At 42.9% G+C, this 19,322-nt stretch overlaps 1 pseudogene; it reads right to left on the bottom strand.

The window, feature by feature from the left end:
* Window positions 1–680: 680 nt before the first annotated feature.
* On the bottom strand, window positions 681–18,310 carry LOC118559604 (annotated as a pseudogene).
* Between the last annotated feature and the right edge of the window lie 1,012 nt (window positions 18,311–19,322).

Raw genomic sequence — 19,322 nt, 5'->3', positions numbered from 1 at the left:
CTCTGCCATATTCCCTGCCTTCTCTGCCATATTCTCTGCGTTCTCTGCCATGTTCCCTGCGTTCTCTGCCATGATTATTCATTAATCACGTGCATCAGCCAGAAACTGACCTTTCACCTGACCTTTCACCTGACCTTTCACCTCTCCATCCACCTCACCTCATCTTTCCATTCATCTTGTTTAAATTTTGGAAAGCCTTTGCAGCAATGGCCCTCTTTGCTAAGCTTTCTCATCTTTTCTCCTTCATTGCTCATCCTTCTCTCTGCCTTCTGAACTTGCTGACGTTCTGGCCTGGACCTCAGCATTTTTGGGGGGGGGGGGACATCCCTATTCTCATACATCTGTTTATCTACGTTAAAGTATAAATCATGTTTCCTGATTTATGTTTCCTGCTGAGGTCCAAGTATTTCCATTTAGACGTTCCCCTTTGCGAGCCTTTCAGTTCCAAGTATCATCCTGAGACTGACCATCTCTATTCATTCACCTCAACATACACCTCCCCTCATCTCCCCATTCATCTCACTCAACTTTGGTAGGCCTTCAAGGCAACCGGCCTGTTTGATGCACCGGCCTGGACCTCGGTAATTTTTGGGGGGAAATGTCCCTGTTCTCATACGCCTGCTTATGCATATTGAAGTATAATTCAGCGTGAATTTTTCCTGCCGAGGTCTGAGCGCCAAACTCTTAAAATATTGTATCAATAAAATTCTTCTAATTGCCTTTTCTTTCTGTGTGAGTTTTTCAGATTGAAATGGGTAACAGCCCAATGAGTGAAGAGCTGTTTAAAGTTTAAAATGTGTCTCTGGATGATTGAATCTTTCTAAAAGATCAAAATCTCTAAATACCAAAAGCTGCAGCAGAGCTGACCTGAATGAGCTGAAGATTTAGAAATCTGATGGTTGAAATAGTCCAAAGTATGAAGGAAGTAGTTAAAGGTCCAAAAACGTCCAGAACCGACTGAATAATGAAGAATAAACCGGACGGCAATAATGCTGAATCAGCATCAGTCAATGAAGACATCTGGACTCACCGAGCCTTTCTGCAGTTCCTCACAGCTGGAACCAGTCTCAGTCGTCCTGCTGCTGATGTGTTGTACTTCTCCAGGTCCAACTCATCCAGAACCTCCTCTGACATCTGCAGCATGTAGGCCAGAGCTGAGCACTGGATCTCTGAGAGCTTCTCTGATCTGTTCTCTGATTTCAGGAACTGTTGGATCTCCTGATAAACTGAGAGGTCCTTCATCTCCATCAGACAGTGGAAGATGTTGATGCTTCTGTCAGGAGAGATATCATAAGTGTTCATCTCCTTCAGGTTGGTGATGACTCTCTGGATGGTTCCTGGACTGTTCTCTGTCTGACCCAGCAGGCCTCCTAAGAGTCTCTGGTTGGACTCCACAGAGAGGCCATGAAGGAAGCGAGCAAACAGGTCCAGGTGGCCATTTTCACTGCTGAGGGATTTATGCATGATTCTCCTCAGGAACTCATCCAGAGATGTTCCCCAGTATTTATCTCCCAGGAAGTTCTCCACCACCTGTGTGTTCCTGCTGGTGAAGCAGTGGAACATGTAGACTGCAGCCAGAAACTCCTGAATGCTCAGATGAATGAAGGAATAGACCGAGTCACCGTCCATCCCTTTCTCCTCTGTAAAGATCTCAGTGAAGAACCCTAAATAGAGGAGCATCTTGGACATCAATGCCACACTCTTTCAGGTCTGATTCATAGAAGATCAGGTTTCCTTTCAGAAGCTGCTCAAAAGCCAGATTTCCAAGAGGCAGAACCTTCTCTATGTTCTCTGGAGTCCAGAGTTTTTTTTAGCTCAGGTCCTCCTTCATACTTGATCTTTCTCTGTTTGACCTGAGTCTCCAGGAAGCGGATGTACATCTCAGTCAGGGTCTTTGGCAGCTCTCCTTGGTCTCTGATCTTTATCTCATCCTCCAGAACATTAGCAGTGATCCAGCAGAAGACTGGGATGTGGCACATGATGAAGAGGCTTCGTGATGTCTTGATGTGGGAGATGATCCTGCTGGCCTTCTTCTCCTCCTCATCACCAAATCTCTTCCTGAAGTACTCCTCCTTCTGTGGGTCAGTGAACCCTCTGATCTCTGTCTCCAGGTCAATGAACTGCCTTTGGATCTTACCGGCTGCTGCAGGTCTGGTGGTTATCCACAGGAGAGCAGAGGGAAGTAGATCACCACTGATGAGGTTTGTCAGCAGAACATCTACTGAGGTGGACTTTGTGACATCTCTCACAGTCATATTGTTGTGGAAGTCCAGAGGAAGTCGACTCTCATCCAGACCATCAAGGATGAAGACAACTTTGAACTGTTCAAAGCTGCAGATTTCTTTGGTCTCAGTGAAGAAGTGATGAACCAGGTCCACCAAGCTGAACTTTTCTCCTTTCAGTGCATTGAGCTTTCTGAAGGTGAATGGAAATATGAAGTGGATGTCCTGGTTGGTTTTGTCTTCAGCCCAGTCCAGAATGAACTTCTGTGTTAAGACTGTTTTCCCAATGCCAGCCACGCCCATTGTCATCACTGTTCTGATTGGATCTTTTCTTCCAGGTGGGAGTTCAAAGATGTTTTCTCGTCTGATTGTTGTTTCTGGTCCACTGGTTTTCTTGGATGCTCTTTCAATCTGGCTGATCTCATGTTCATCATTGACCTCTGTACTTCCTCCCTCTGTGATGTAGACCTCTGTGTAGATCTGATCCAGAAAGGTTTTTTTTCCAGCTTTAGGAATGCCTTCATTCAGACATTGAAACTTCTTCTTCAGAAACTCTTTAAAGTCTCGTTGACACCGACCAAAAACAGCTGAATAAAGACACAAGAGGAGACACTTCAGTGAGACACAAAGTATCAGAACTATTTCTGATCTTTTCAGTGGGGGTTGCACACTAGATTTCATTAGCCTATTAAAATCCAATACTGACAGTAAATACATTGGTTTTATAGGAATGTGTCATAAATCTTCTGTGCAGCAGATAGTTGTCTATCTGTTGTGTTGTGGACCAGCTGACTGTTTGCCACTCTGCTCTGCTAATTAGTGGGAGCAGCAGCACCTGTTACTGCCCTAATTACCTTCATTCCTGTTACCTGTACTCCTGCCTTTATATACCGGTCTCCCACAGTCATTCTCCACCAGTTTCTTGAAAAGCCACAGTGAGAGTAGACCATGCAGTGTTCTATGCGTGTCTTGCCTGCCTTCACCTGGTCAGACTCTCATTTGGCCTCTGAATTCTGGACACCAACCTGCTGACCTGTTTTTGACCAAGCCCTCTGTCTCCCCTGTGGATACCTCTGTCTGGTTCTGCACTCTGTGTCTGACCCGACTTGGTTTCAGGCTTGTTCTCCATCATCGTGAAGTGAACCTACAACCCACTTCCTGTAACTTCACCTTCATCACTACTAGGACCCAGGCGGAGCCCCAGGACCTACTTAGTGGATCCGGTGCACCCTCCTGGACTCTGAGAAGGTTAGTGGCTTTATTTTAGTGTTCACTAGGACTCACAGAGTCCTTCACAGATATTTACTTGTCTAACTAACCTCTTTCCATTTCAGGGGTTCCTGCGAGCGTTCCTGGCTGTTTTCATGTCTCACACAGAACGTTTATTTCTGTAGTTTTTTTTTTTAAGCAGCTCATGTTGTTCAACTGAATTTTTTGGGTCTTCTGTATCAGGTACTGCAACAAGTTGTCTAAACACGGGGGTCATTACTACTACAGACCATAACAAGGGAGAAATAAAATATTTAATTATGTAATATTATTGGACTCAGGCCCAATAATACTCAGGTCAACAGTGCTGGTATTATTGGACCTGAGTGCAGAATTTGACACTGTTTAATTCTCCATTCTATTAGATCGCCTGGAAAACTGGATCTTTCTGTTAAACTTGACTGGTTTATATTCTTCATGTAGGACAGGGCCTGAATTCCTTTACCTCTATGGGGTAAGGACTCTTTAGCCAAAGCGGAGTGCCGATGGTCACCATGATAAGGACTGTCTGAATAGTGCAGTCAGCAATGAAGGAGGTAGGAAAAGTAGTCTGTATGCTTTCTCTCTCACAGCAGTCCAAAGCTTTCCTCCCCACAATAGAGTTCTTTATGTTGACCCAGTGATGGGTTACTGAACAGGAGCTAGGAGCTGTTATTGAGGGTATTAGGATGGAACCAGTAGGTCAGTATATAACTTTACATCAGAGGCTCAGGTCTACTCTGCATCCCCAGAACCAAACATTTAGAAGCAGCATTTAGTTCCTATGCTCTACGTATCTAGAACAAACTCTGAGGACTACAGACGTACTGAAGCCCAGAGTTCCTTTAAATCAATGTTTATTGTTTAGGTTTTTAACCTTAATTTAAAAGGAACCCACTTCTCGTGTGAGCTCAATCAAGCTACTCACTCACTGGAGCTTGCTGCTTCTGCTTCCTTGGGGTAATTATGTTTGGCAGTAGGTAGGTTGGTCCAGTCGGCATCCATCACTGCTCGTAATTGGTTACAATGACTGCTGTCCTTTGTCATTGCTCCGTCTCTTAAAAAGAACAGAAGATCTAGGACCCCTGATCCCTGTCAGGGCAACAGCTGAATGAACTCTGTGTAGATCTGATCCAGAAAGCACCTATGCAGTGTACATTCAGCACTGAATTATCTTGTTACTGAAACATGCTTTATAAATAAACCTGCCTTGCCCTGCCTGTCATCATGAAGTGCTTTGAGAGTATCCTGAAGGACACCAAGGATACCATTCCTGCTGGCCTGGACAGCCTCCAGTTCACCTACAGGGAGAACTGTTCTACAGAGGATGCTGTCTTGTTGGTCCTTCACTCAGCTCTGACTCATCTACAGTCTACCAACACCTATGGTGGGATGCTCTTTGTGGACCTCAGCTCATTCTTCAACACTGTGGTCAGAAACATGTGGATGACACTACTGTGGTGGGTCTCATATCCAACAATGGTGAGACCCACTATAGAAATAATAAGACCAAGTAGGTCATGGTGGACTACAGGAGGTCCAGGAGAACTGAACATGCTCCTCTCTACATACAGGGGGAGGTGGTGGAGCAGGTCATTCATATCTCCTCTGACCTCCTGGTCTGTGAACACCTCCCACCTGGTGAAGAAGACCCAACAACTTCTCCTTTTCTAGGGAAACTAAAATGAGCTGGACTTTCTACTTAGCTGCAAAGAAAATTTAATAGAGCCACAATAAAAAGCATTTTGTGTCTCAGTGTGACCGTGTGGTGTGGCAGCAGCACTGCACAGGAGAAGAAGGATTTAGCACAGGTGTTGAGATCAGCACAGGGGATTATGGGATGCCATCTACAGATCTATGCTATGAGTCCAGGAAAGGGCCAGACATATTTCCACACATCCCACCCACCTGGGCAATGAACTGTTTCTCCCACTTCTATCAGAAAAAGGATTAGGGACATTAAATAAACAAATTAGAGACTTAAACAGCTTCTTTCCCAGAGCTCAAACCTGAAACACTGGGAATTCAAGATTTTTATAGAAAGCTTTAATAATAACATTAATAATCTTCTACTTACAACACACATCCCGGTGAAATATGACCTCTGTGTTTAACCCATCTGTCAATGACCAATGAGCCACTGGGGACCATCCAGGAGCATTCTGGGACTAGGGGTCTGTCTCAGGGACCCAGAGTGGCCGTCTGTGGGATTCAAACCAAGGAAGCACCTTTTCCAGGAAAAGAGAGCCCTGCTCTAACTACTAGTTCACTATTGCTTTGTTTATTCTACATTTAGAGTTATAACTGAATTATTGTGTAACTACCCTCTTAGTCACAGGCAGGAGCCTCAACAATCAAACCACTGAGAATGATTTATGAACAAGCTTCAAAGACCCCAGATCAGGGGTCTTCAACTCCAAATTTAAGATGTATCCAACACAACTGAATCAAATGGCTGAATTAGCTCCTCTGTATGCAGTCATAGTCCTGCTAATGACTTGATTATTTGACTCAGGTGTGTTGAAGCAGATGTATATAAAAGGTGCAGGACACTAGACCTCAATGACTAGTAACTGCCATCAAGAGCAGTTATGTTGTTTAAGTTAATTTCATAGTTTTAATTTGCAATAAATATGTTAAAAAACAATGTTGATTTAATAAAATCAACAATTGAGGGTAAAAATGCACATTTGGAATATCTGTTAACTTTCCAGGGTGGAACCAATGTTCAGTGTGTTGTTTCTGGTCGGATCGATGGTTTAAATACACGCTAGATTCGGTAGAGGGCAGCACGCTGGATTTTTCCCTGTCCATGACATTTGCGATGAAGATTTTTGGTCAGCACATTCCTGAAGAAGATGGTGCTGTAAGATGCATTTTTATTAACCCCTTCAACTTAATGCGGCCAATGAGGTAAACAAAGTTTATTTTGTGTTTCTATAAAGGAATATGTTTGTTTGTGATATCTGTTAAGTTAATTAGTCACATGTCTCTAAATGTTACACAAGGGTGTCAACCTACTAATTCAGAAAAGTTTATACTGTTACAATTACTCTGTTTATTCTCCAGGAGAATGCCTTATTGTATGTTGATTTATTGTATGTTTTTGTACAGTTCTCATGGCATAATTGATGACACCTGTGTCTGACTAAATGCCAGTAAACGCAAAGAACGCCTTGTGTCCATTATTCGAATTGGAGGGAGTTACACTAGACCTCAATGACTGCCTTGATCAGAAAACCTGTTTGAATCTACCAGTCAGCTTCTGCAGGAGTTAAATGTACCAGGTTTGAACTGTCTGTTATTTAAAATTACTGTATTAATGATGGCATTAGTGAGCTTGGTGTTGGCAGTCTAATTGCCAGAGGTTAAGTCATGCCCTGGGTTATCAGTGGATCAGTTCCTGGTCTTGGTCTGCTCGGCTGGGTTAGAGGGGTTTGGTCCCCTGCATCTCACTTTGTGCCTCTTTGTCCTTAGAGCTGCCACTACTGTGCCTCACTGGTGACTTACTTCTGTGTGGGGCATATAGCGGTCTCAGGGTGATGCTTTGTGTCTGGCAGAATGGGGGTGCTGCAGCCTTCCAGGCCCAGGTTCTCCTGTCATTTGTTGTTCTTGGGTTGTTGAGTGCTGAGGATGGCAGGCTTTCTGCCATTCACACCACATTTACAAATATATGGACCAGTGGTGAAAGGTCATACAAAAAGTCACTATAACACTACTGTGGTCTTCCTACTTTGATGTTGGCTCTAATCTGGATTTAATAAAGTTATTCATGTAATCAGGATATTGTTTTGAGGTATCATTTTCTTAGGGCAAATCTGCCTTAGCACATGTAGGCAACCATCTGTTCCATAGGCCTAAAAGGCAGAGAGCTGTTAACATGAAACTTGTTGACCTCCCCAAGTCCTGAATCCAAGCTAGACTCAGACTGGAGACATTTCAGATGTGATCTTAAATGTATTTTGTTTTAAAGTCAGTCTTGTGAGCACAGCTAATTGACTATGTCTGTGTTTCATTGGGCATGTCTGTGAGTTTTAACTAATGTTTCTGTAAAGGCCCTTGAAGACAGTTAACTTTGCAGTAACAGCAGCATCACAGAACTGTGTAGCCTCACCTGGCTGAGCAGAGAAGGCAAAGGACAAACCCAGCTGATTGGACAGTGTAGCATCTTTTAGCTGAAGATGTTGGATCATCATTTTGCAGGAGTCGTTTCCTTTTTTCCTCACAGCATCTATGGTGGAGCGGGCCTTGTCTGCTCTGGTTTGGTTCTTTTCAAGTATTGCCTCTGTTTCTGAATTATTTAAGACACCACCAGCTTCAAGGGAGTCAAGGAGCTGTTTCAGGACTTCCTCAGAAACCCTCTCCACAAACTCATCGCGAACATTGAGAAGTGTTTTCTCTGCAGGCAAACAACAGACAGAAACATGATTAATTCAAACTGAGAGAAATGTGATTAAGACCAATTAGACATGTTGTAGCACACAGGGATCCTCACAGACTGTTTATTGTGCCTCCTTAGGTCTTAAAAACCTGTTCTTGTTCTATTACTGCTTAATAGTGAGGACCATCTGATTCTGTCTACATGTGACCAGTTGGATTCTTCCATTGAATCCATGGATTCTTCTCTGTGGCGCTCTACACATCAAGAAGAATCCTACCTAATCTGTAAAAACAGTCTACTGTTGAATAAAAAGGCCCTTCACAGAGTTACAGCAGCATATTTTCGTCATTAATAGAGGAGAATAAAAGTAATCCTAGATTTCTCTTTAATACAGTTGATCCATCATTCCCTTAGCTCTCAGCAGTAATGACTTTATGGGATTCTTCATCAATAAAATTGATCCAGACAATGAGGGTTCCGGGTAGGTTGCTTGGGAGGGCGCTGGCACCAACTACCTTTTGAGGGGTGGTGGATGGTACTGGACACCCCCTTTGGCACTACCAGTTTTAAATACTAGAGAATAACATGGAACATCATGACATCTGAGCAGGTGGAGGCAGGCTCTGGGTCTTCCTCACACAGCTGTTCTCCATTTACTGCCCCAGGGCGGTAAATGGAGAACAGCTTGGCTGAAAGGTGACATTTTCATTTTTTATTGGACCGTCTCAGGAGGGGAAACCCATCCTGTTATATCAGATACTATGGGGACAGAGACAAGATCTGATTATTCAATGAATCCAGGAATCAGTCCATAGATTAATGATTCCTGATGTATTGTACTGCAAACCTGTTCCTCCCATCACACATACACACATATTTAAACACAACCAAATGAAAACGGTCGTTATAGTCCGTGGGCCAGAATCTGTAGGGTGACTTTTCCTATGAACTGTCAGGGGGCAACTTTCTTCCATCAGTTGCTACACATAGCAGTGATCTCAAAACACCAATGTTCCCACATTTTCACTTGCACATTAATAAGTTATAGCCCATAAAAAATCTAAACTGTGGCGCTCCGGTCCAAGAGGTCACGTGATTCGATTTTCGTGGTAAACTCGCTGTATTGTCAGCTGAGCGAGTTTACCACGTCATCATGGCTGCGCCCGTAAGATGTTTGTATCTGTTTCCAGACGAAGAAAGCCCAATAATAGCATTTTCTGGCGCCAGCTGGCAGTGATCGTGATGGCAAGAGAAAAGAAAAAGCCCAGACCACCCGTCCATCCATCCATCCATCCATCCATCCATTTTCTAACACGCTTATCCCCGCTGGGTTCGCGAGGTGCCGGTGTCTATCTCCAGCTGTCAATGGGCCCCTTCGGAATTTGTAGAATTTTGTATTGTATTTTTGAAATCAATAAAAGTTTTAACCTCCAGCTTTGTGAAGTCTAAATATTTTAAACACATTCTAATAAAATGAAATTGATTTTTTTAAAACTCCTAATACATTGTTCTATTTTTAAAAGAGACATATCTCGTTTTCTTAATATGGTTAATATCTCTATATGGTTCTTGGTTGAATTAAAATATTATTAAATTTTGGCTGTGCCTTTATTCAGTGTTTATTTGATCACACGTGAAATCCGCTTTATATGATCTATTCATGCAGGTTTAGCTACCAAAAAAGAAAAAAGACGAACAAGTAGACAGCTGTGATGGACTCATGAAGGTGGATTTTTGGTTTAAGCAGACAGACATGCGACAATCTAATAACATAAAGCTAATATTTTGGTGACACATGTGGAAATGACCACAGAGCCGTTTACTTTCCCAGGTGTTATACTGAGTGATCAATCGAGTTTTAAACGACATAGCAATCCCTGATGATCGCACTAACAAGTGTTACATTTTCAGTTTTAACCCACTAACTGAACGATAATGTAACAACACCATCGCTATATTTCGTTAAGAAAAGTAAAACATCTTCATTTCCACGCCTAATAGGTTGGAAATGAGGCGGAGTTGACTGGATTCATTCTTCCAGCTGAATGCGCTCCCGACGCAGGGGATACAAATTCTGGCGGGGATAAGTCGTTTGGCACGATGACACCTGTTGCCTGTGCTATTCTGGCGCAGCAGGTCTTGGTGATATCACAGTAAATTGGGCAAAAGTCTGGACTATTTCTGCCCTGCGATGGACTGGTGACCTGTCCAGTTTATACAACGCCTCTCGCCCATTGACAGCTGGAGATAGAGACCAGTACCCCTCATGAACCCAGCAGGGATAAGAGTGTTAGAAAATGAATGATGGATGGATGGATGGATGATGGATGGATGGATGGATGGATGGATGGTCAGGGCTATTTATTTTTCCTTGCCATAAAGATCTTTGCAACTGGAGCCAGAAAATGCTTTCTTCGTCTGGAAACAGATGTTTACAACCCTTTACGGGCGCAGCCATGATGAACTCGCTCAGCTCTGCTCACAATACAGCGATCTGATTGGCTGAGCAGCAAAAATCGAATCACGTGACCTCTTGGACCGGGGTGCCACAGTTTAGATTTTTTTATCGCCTATAACTTATTAATGTGGCAGTGAAAACGTGGGAACATTGGTGTTTTGAGATCACTGCTATGTGTAGCAACTTGTCCAAGTGGAAGAAAGTTGCCCCCTGACAGTTCATACGAAACTTCTTAAGGAGACGTCCTACAGATTCTGGCCCACGGACTATTAGTCAACTTGATGAAACCCTGTTTCAGTTTGAAAGAAATAATTTCAAATATTTTTGCTTCAGATAACTTACCTAAATCCTGCTGCTTCTCTTCTAGAGGCTCCTCCATTTTATCTCTGGAAAAAAAAAGATCTAAATTTACTCATCATGATTTAGGTTTTATTTCAAACAAACTTATTTTATTCAGAAGAAGTTAGAATAGAAACTAAACATACTGGACAGAGAACATCCAACTTATTTAAATACTTAATATCCATGAACACACACACAGACTCCTATCAGACTCCCAGTTAGATGGCCAGTAGCTGACACTGAAACATGAAGCAGCACAGCTGTCTGTCTTTATAAAGCTAAAACATGTCAGCATGACAGCTAACATGATCCATAAAATCAGTGCTGTAAACATTAATCACATTTTTCTTGATGAGGGAGGATGTTCCCGTTAATGATAGCCACCAGTTGTCAGTCATTCCAGCATCTATTCCTGCAGGTTGACATGAAATCCTGTTGCCATCTGACTGTAGGTTGGTGATTCTACCACCAGGTGGCAGCATCAGCTGAAGAATGCTCCTACAGAAGGTCTTTGGACTCCTGCTTTGGTTTTAGTTGACTGAGGGAACCCTGTCCAGGTCCAGCAGCTTCTGCTGCTGTCCTCACTGTGGGCCTCTGATCATGATGACCAGGACCAGATAAAATGCCCAGAGGGATGCAGGGACCGTCTCCTGGCTAAGGGAGCTACATCAAGCTGAAACAGGAAGAAGTTCTGACTGTTTTTACTGAAGATGCCGTCTGGGACCAAAGTGAAGAACTGCTGGAACAGTTTTAAAGGATTTTGATTTGCTTTAAACCAGTCCTGGCTGAGCTGCAGCAGAGAGGACATCTGGGACAAGGACGTCCCCGTTTAGCCCATCATCTGTGTACTGCTGGATACCAGTCTGGAATGAAACCAGAAAAGTTCTCCTGGTACCAAGAACCAGAACCACAGACCAGCAGAAAGTCAGTGGATCCGTCTGCAGACCTCCAGAACCCTGCAGCCATGAATGAGCTTGTTTACCAGCTTCAGTACTTCCTGACCTTTACACAGACATGGCTTCAGAAGGTCCGGTACCAGCTGGTTCTGATCATTCACTACTGGGTTTGCTTTTTGAAAGTACATCAAATGTTTCCATCACCTTTGCAAGATTGTCCTTTGTTAAAAAACTCAGGTCAGTTATTATTCTGGCCTTTAGTCGTCCTTCAATGGTATAATGACTCAGATCATGATTTAAATCATTATCCCACATGTCAGCTGTTGTTTTTTAACAATATGAGGGGCAGGGAAGGCTGGTATACAGTAATATATTAGTGTTCCTATCCCTGGTTCCTGATAGAAAATAATAATAAAATGATGTCATAAATCAGCCATTAAATCTTATATTAGAATGTAGAAAATGTATCTAATTCCAAAGTAGACATATCAGAATGAAGAGATGTGTTGGGATTTAAATGTTTTGATTGTGAAAAATGAAAAGTCAACCTTTTTTTTTAACATGATTGTCTTTTTATTTTCCTCCTTAAACACAGCTGTAGATGAACCTCGTTCCTGCAGAGGAACCAACTTTGCATCTGACTGAAGTCCCAGAAAACCAGTCGATGAACAGAACGTCTGTAGCTCCATCTTGTTGTGCCATGATATTAAAGCCATGATGAGAATTTTATGTCAGATTGAATTCTGGCCATGTAGCTGGAGGACAACTCTAAAGGGCTTTGTGAGCAAAGGAATTTCACACTTCCAGAGAGACAGCTCTCTCTGCAGGGTGCGATCAGTGCAAAGGCTTGCTCCCACAGGACGACCCCCCAGTCTTCAGTCTACCCCTGGCCAGAGGTCCAGTTCTCATTCTGCTCCGTCCTGGGACTCTAAGACATAGGAGGAGGGAGATGGGCCTGAACCACCATGGGCCCAAAGACGTACCATCCAGCACCTTGGAGAAATCTCTCTTCACCTGGGGGACATGACCGGGTAATCAGAGTTAAGTCTGTTGTCTTAACTTCAGCATCAGGCGCAGGAGGAAAGGAATCTAACCATGCCAGAAACAGCTTTGTTTATTTCTTCACAGCCTTTACAAGGCAAGGCAAGGCAAGGCAAATTTATTTATATAACACAATTCAGTACAAAGACAATGCACAGTGGCGCAGTGGGTAGCGCTGTTGCCTTGCAGCAAGAAGGTCCTGGGTTTGAGTACACCCCTGGGTCTTTCTGCATGGAGTTTGCATGTTCTCCCTGTGCATGCGTGGGTTCTCTCCGGGTACTCCGGCTTCCTCCCACAGTCCAAAAACATGACTGTTAGGTTAATTGGCTTCTCCAAATTGTCCTGTGAATGGTTGTTTGTCCTGTCTGTCTCTCTGTGTTGCCCTGCGACAGACTGGCGACCTGTCCAGGGTGAACCCCGCCTCCCGCCCGGTGAACGCTGGAGATAGGCACCAGCAACCCCGCGACCCCATGAGGGATTAAGCGGTTTGGAAAATGGATGGAAGGTTGGATGGATAGCACAATTCAGTACAAAGACAATGCAAAGGGCTTTACAAGATTAAAATATAGCTAAATAAAAGCAAGTAGGAATAAAATGTAGAGACAAAGAAGTACATTAAAAACAGTAAAACAGTTTAACTAGAACAGTCAAAGGCAATTTTAAACAAATGTGTTTTTAACATTGATTTAAAGGAACTCAGGCTTTCTGCACAGTTTTCTGGAAGTTTGTTCCAGATCAGTGGAGCATAGGAACTAAATGCTGCTTCTCCATGTTTAGTTCTGGTTCTGGTTCTGCAGAACAGGCTGGAGCCAGAAGGCCTGAGTGGTCTGGAAAGTTGATACACTGATAACAAGTCTGTGATGTATTTAGGTGCTAATTCAGGGATTTATAGACTAACAGAAGGATTTTAAAGTCTATTCTCTGAGACACAGGGAGCCAGTGTAAGGACTTTAGAACTGGGGTTATGTGCTCTACTTTCTTAGTCTTAGTGAGGAAGCGGGCAGCAGGTTCTGGATCAGCTGCAGCTGTCTGATCCACTTTTTAGGCAGACCTGTGAAAACACCGTTGCAGTGATCAGTTCTACTAAAAATAAACGCATGGATTAGTTTTTCCAGATCCTGCTGAGACATCAGTCCTTTAATCCTAGAAATGTTCTTCAGGTGGTAGAAAGCCGACCTTGTAACTGTCTTTAGATGCTTTTGAAGGTTCAGGTCTGAGTCCATCACTACTCCCAGATTTCAGGCCTGATTGGTGGTTTCTAGCTGAAGCGACTGAAGCTGTGTGCTAACTTTTGATCTTTCCTCTATTGGTCCAAATATTATTACTTCAGTTTTGTTTTTATTCAATTGGAGAAAATTTTGGCACATCCATGCATTGATTTCTTCTAGGCATTTACTCAGTGCTTGAACTGGTCCATAGTCACCTGGTGACATGGTGATGTAGAGCTGTGTGTCGTCTGCATAGTTATGGTAGCTGATGTTGTTATTTTTTATTATCTGGGCTAGAGGGAGCATGTAGATATTGAAGAGGAGGGGACCCAGAATGGACCCTTGGGGAACCCCACATGTGATTTTTGTAATCTTCGCTGTAAAGTTACCTACTGATACAAAAAAGTCCTTTAAGTAGGATTTAAACCAGTGGAGAGCTGTAGCAGAGAGGCCGACCCAGTTTTCCAGGCGTTCTAACAGAATGGAGTGATCAACAGTATCAAATGCTGCACTAAGGTCCAATAGAACCAGCACGGTGGTTCTTCCACAGTCTGTATTTATATGGATGTCATTAAACACCTTGATAAGGGCGGTCTCTGTACTGTGGTGAGGAAACCTGACTGGAAAACATCAAAGCGGCCGGTCGTTGTTAAGAAGGTGTTTAATTGTTGAAATACAGCTTTTTCAATAATCTTACTGATAGAGGGAAGGTTTGAGATGGTCCTGTAGTTCTGGAGGAGAAGTTTGTCTAAATTATTCTTTTTCAGCAGTGGTTTGATAATTGCTGTTTTTAGGGACTGGGGGAAAACACCTGACAGAAGAGACGTGTTTATTATCTGGGTCAAATCAGACGCTATAACTTTCTTAAATAAAGCAGTGGGGAGAACATCAAGGCAGCAGGAGGAACTTAGCTGCTGAATGATCTGCTCTAAGCTTTTGTGGTTTATTTGGCTGAATTAGGACATTTTGTCAAAGTCAATTCTATTTGGAGACAACTTTGGTACTGAACTTGGCATGGATGTACAAACTGATCCTCTAATCTTTTGGATTTTCTGTGGTGTTTGTGACTGTGTGGGTGTGGTTCGGTGTGCTCTCTCGGATAGGTGTGGCTTGGGGAGGAGCTGGCTGCACACACCTGAGTCTGATCTTCATCTGGAGCAGTATGTAAAGCCTGACTTCCTGTGTGCTCACTGCCAGGTGGTCACTGCTAGTTGGTAGATCAACCAGCATTCTTCTCTAGAGAAAGCTCTCTTTTCAGACACTGCTGTTTTCTTCCGCAAAGTAACCTGTGTCCTGTCTTCCTAGAATTCAGCTCCGCTCCAGCCACCAGCCACCGAGCCACACCACCGACCTACCACATCTCCAGCTGCTACTCTCGTGAGCCTTCCTTCCTCCTCGACCAGCTCCAGCTTCCGGAGACACCACCTCTCCCTGCTTCCCTAAGGACTAAATAAACTGTTGATTGCACCTTTTCCCCACGCCTGGTTCTCTGCACTTGGGGTCCAGCTCCTTGCTCATAACAGTACCATCTGGCCAAACCATGGACCCAGCGGACCCAGACGATCTCCAGAAAGCCCTCTCCAACCAAGGGATTTTAATTGGAAAGCATGACCAGCTACTCACTGAAGCCATGAGCCTTCTGCGGGACCTGAGTCACAAGGTAGCCCTCATTTCTTCCCAGCTGCCCACTCAAACTGCTCCATTTGAAGCCCCAGCAGCAGTGAGTAATCCTCCCCCTCCTCAGGCCCAAGCACTTCCCCTGCAAACAGCTAGGGAATCTTTCGTTCCACCACCAGAATGTTACTCTGGAGATTTAGGCTCCTGTAGTCGATTTTTGTTACAGTGTTCCCTGGTTTTTGATCAGCAACCATCCAGTTATCCAGATGATCGCTCTCGGATAGCTTATGTTATAAATCTACTTAGAGGTAAGGTGGGTCAGTGGGCAACTGCTTTATGGGAGGGGGGGGATCAGCGGCCCTTCAGTCTTTTGAAGCTTTTTCCTCTGAGTTACGCCGTGTTTTTGACCATCCTATTCAGGGTCAGGAGGCAGAAAGACTGTTGTTGTCCCTGCGTCAGGGACAACAACAGTGCCAGTTTATTTCGACCCTTGTGTGAGACTTATTCCAGCGTTTGTTATTCTGATTCATGATCCTGACCTGTTGGCCTTTCGACCTCTGAGCCTACTTGTTCCCGTCTGATTCTGTTTGCCCGATCTGACTTCTGCCTGACCTGACTACCCGCTGGATCTCTGCCCTCTGTATCGAACCTGGAACTGTGACCTGACTCCGTCCTGGATTATCCTTCGGTACCTCACTGGCTCTCTGATCTCCTGGCTCCGACCTTCGACCACGTCCCCGACTTAGTCTTTGGCTTCGCTCTACGGCTCATCCTGCTCTCATTCGCCCTCACTGTTATCCGTACCGGATTAACGACCCGCCGCCTGACATCTACTGGATCTGAACTGGACATTAAGACCAGAGGATCCCGCTGAGAAAGCTGACGTCTCCCGCTCCGGGTCTGATATCAATAAACTGTTAAACTCAAACTGTTTGTCTGCCTTGAATACTGGGTCCACCTGTTCCGAGCCTAACAAGGTGTTCTCTCTGGGTACTCTGGCTTCCCCGACAAGTCCCAGCAGAATTAGCATCGGCTCATCATCCTCCAGAACTGACTGCACACATGAAGCCTGGAGGTGTACTTTCTGCCTAAAAACATTTTAAAACTACATTTTTCATAAATGAAGGGTTTGTAAACTAGTCAACTCCTTACTGCTCCTTACTCCACCCTTGTGGTGGACAGTTTTTCTGGCTCCAGCCAACCCCGTTCCCTCAACAAGCCCCGAGTTCTGGGTCAGCTGAGGCACCAAAGCCCCAGAAAGTGAAATTAGATCAGGAGACAGACTGGCCTACAGCAGGGCTACAAGTCAACTGAAGAAATGCACCTTAAGAGTCAAAGAAGGGACAAATGTTCTTTTTCTTTTGCTAGAAGACATAAAGCATATTAGTATAATAGCTCAGCGCTCAGGAAGCATGACTAAAAAGTCTCTTCCTGTTCTCAGGAACTCTGATAAACAGTTTTCTGGTTGGCTGCTGGAACCAGAGTCAGGACAGAAATCAGCACAACAAGCTTTGTTTCTGCAGAGATCTGAGTGTCCTTGTTCCTCCACAGCCAGAAAGCATCATTCTAAACACATTTAGAGCTGCTCACACCAAACACTCAACACAGCTGCTGACCACTGTTGTATAATAATGAAGTAAAAATACTTCACTGCTGTACTTAAGTAGATTTTGGAGTACTTTATACTTTCCTCAAGTACAATTTTTTTGATAGATTTATCTTTTACTTCACTATATTTCCGAACTTAATTGCATACTTTGACTCCCATACATTTTCAATGTTTGGTTTAGTTACTCATTACAAACAAAGCGAGATTGAGAGAGACACAGAGAGATTGACCCCACCTACTGATAACGTTACAGGTGTATCTATTTGCAGGTTTATCACTTCCTGTAGGTTAACTAAGCCTGGTTTATCACTTAACCATGTTCTTAGTATACACCCCTTTTGCCTGCACTTGGTTGTGTATAATTTTAAAGTGCATAGCACTGACCTTACTTGAAGAAGGAAAACTGAAGGTTTACAAAAAAGTTGCATTTTCTGTTTAAACTTGGTCTACATTTCTCCTGCTTTTGGTTGTTTATATTATTTTAAGTGAATTTGACCTTCAATGTTTACCAAAATCTAAAAAATGTCATTCAAACTGCATCTACCTTCTTTTACTTTTTACTTATACTTTTCATTACATTACATAAGTACATCTATTTTTACAGTTATTTTCATACTTAAGTACAAGACATTTCAAATACTTTAAGACTTTTACTCAAGTAACATTTCAGTCAGTGACTTGGACTTTTACCAAAGTCATATTTTGGAGAGGTACCTATACTTTTACTTGACTCCGAGATTTCAGTACTTTATACAACAGAGCGGCTGACACAGGTAGAAAGTTCTCTTTGTAACAAAGACCTGGGTGTCAACAGAGGAGCAAACTGAACTCTGACTTCCCAAAGAAAAACTCAGTGAGCAGAAGAAAAGTTAGAATAAAATGATTTTACCTTTAATTCTGACACCGACGTGTTTCTTCTGTTCTTCAGAGACAAAATGGAGCCTGAGCTTCTGACCTTTGATCTCTACCTGCTGCAGGTGAACATGAGAAGCAGGAAGGGCTCAGCCTGCCCTCCTGGACTCATTTACAGGAAATCAGGTGTCTGCAGTCTGTTATCAGACATGATGTGTTTAAAGACATCCAGTAATAATCAGACATTTAGAAGTCAAGTTTAGCTTCAGGGAGACATGAAGCCTTTTAAGGAGACAAGGGGATAATATCCCAGTTAGTTTAATTAATATCCGTTTTATTTGACTCAAAGGCATAGCTGCACTAAGATCACCGTCTGTACCTGGTTTTAGAACTAGTGAGGTGAATCATTTTATTTTGTCCTTTAATTAAAGTCTGCTCCATTCTTCTACTATGAGCCTTGGTATTTCTAGTTAAAGTATTTGTTCATTTTAACAGAGAAAAACTGTTGAATATATATATTCAACAATGTCTAACAAAGCTCTGATGCCTTCACAGAGTAGATGCAATTTTGGAAAGACTAAGTCACAAAAACTTGGACGTGTAGACCTGTATCTCTCTAATATTAGAAAAATCACATTCTAATATAAACAATATATTTTAATCTTACATGTGAAAAGCTATCCCTCGAGCCCTGATGTCAATAGTCCGTCGATTTAAACAAAAATACGCCGCACAGTGCTGAGATATCATTAGTGTGTTCAGCTTGAATCAGCAGGTTAGGGTAGCAGGTCGACCGCCCCAAGATGGCGGCCGTAATTCCTGCGCCACGACAGTCAATGCGGGGTCTACTCTTATATTATGTCTATGCTAGCTAGCTACCTGAAGAAGCACCTGCTAGCTAACCATTATTAATAAAACTTTTATTTATATATATATATATATATATATATATATATATATATATATATATATATATATATATATATATATATATGTATGTATGTATGTATATATATATATATATATATATATATATATATATATATATATATATATATATATATATATATATATATATATATGGCCTGCTTTTTCGGCTACACCTCCAGAACCTCCTCCTTCTGCCGGGCCCTCCCTGCCACCACCATCTCACTCCTATCTGCCTCCTCAGTCGACCCTGAGGAGTTCTGGGAACAAGGGAGACGCAGACATGATCTGAAAGGAAGCAAGCAGAAAAACAATGTTACTGGTAGAAATATCATCTGAAATATAAAACAATCATTCTATGGATTTCTGTCACTTTTTAACATCATTCAAGGATTCAAAGAAGTTAAAATGAGCATTTATTCACTATTTACTGCTGCTATGAAGCAGCATTAAGTCACAGTAGCGCTCTTTTGTTCTACCTACACTGCAAATAAAAACGCTTTGTTATAGGAGGGAATTAA

The sequence above is a fragment of the Fundulus heteroclitus genome, unplaced genomic scaffold (assembly GCF_011125445.2).
Source record: "Fundulus heteroclitus isolate FHET01 unplaced genomic scaffold, MU-UCD_Fhet_4.1 scaffold_325, whole genome shotgun sequence".
Taxonomy (NCBI): Eukaryota; Metazoa; Chordata; class Actinopteri; order Cyprinodontiformes; family Fundulidae; genus Fundulus; species Fundulus heteroclitus.
The sequence above is the reverse complement of the archived record's forward strand: the minus strand, read 5'-3'. Positions and strand labels throughout refer to the sequence as shown.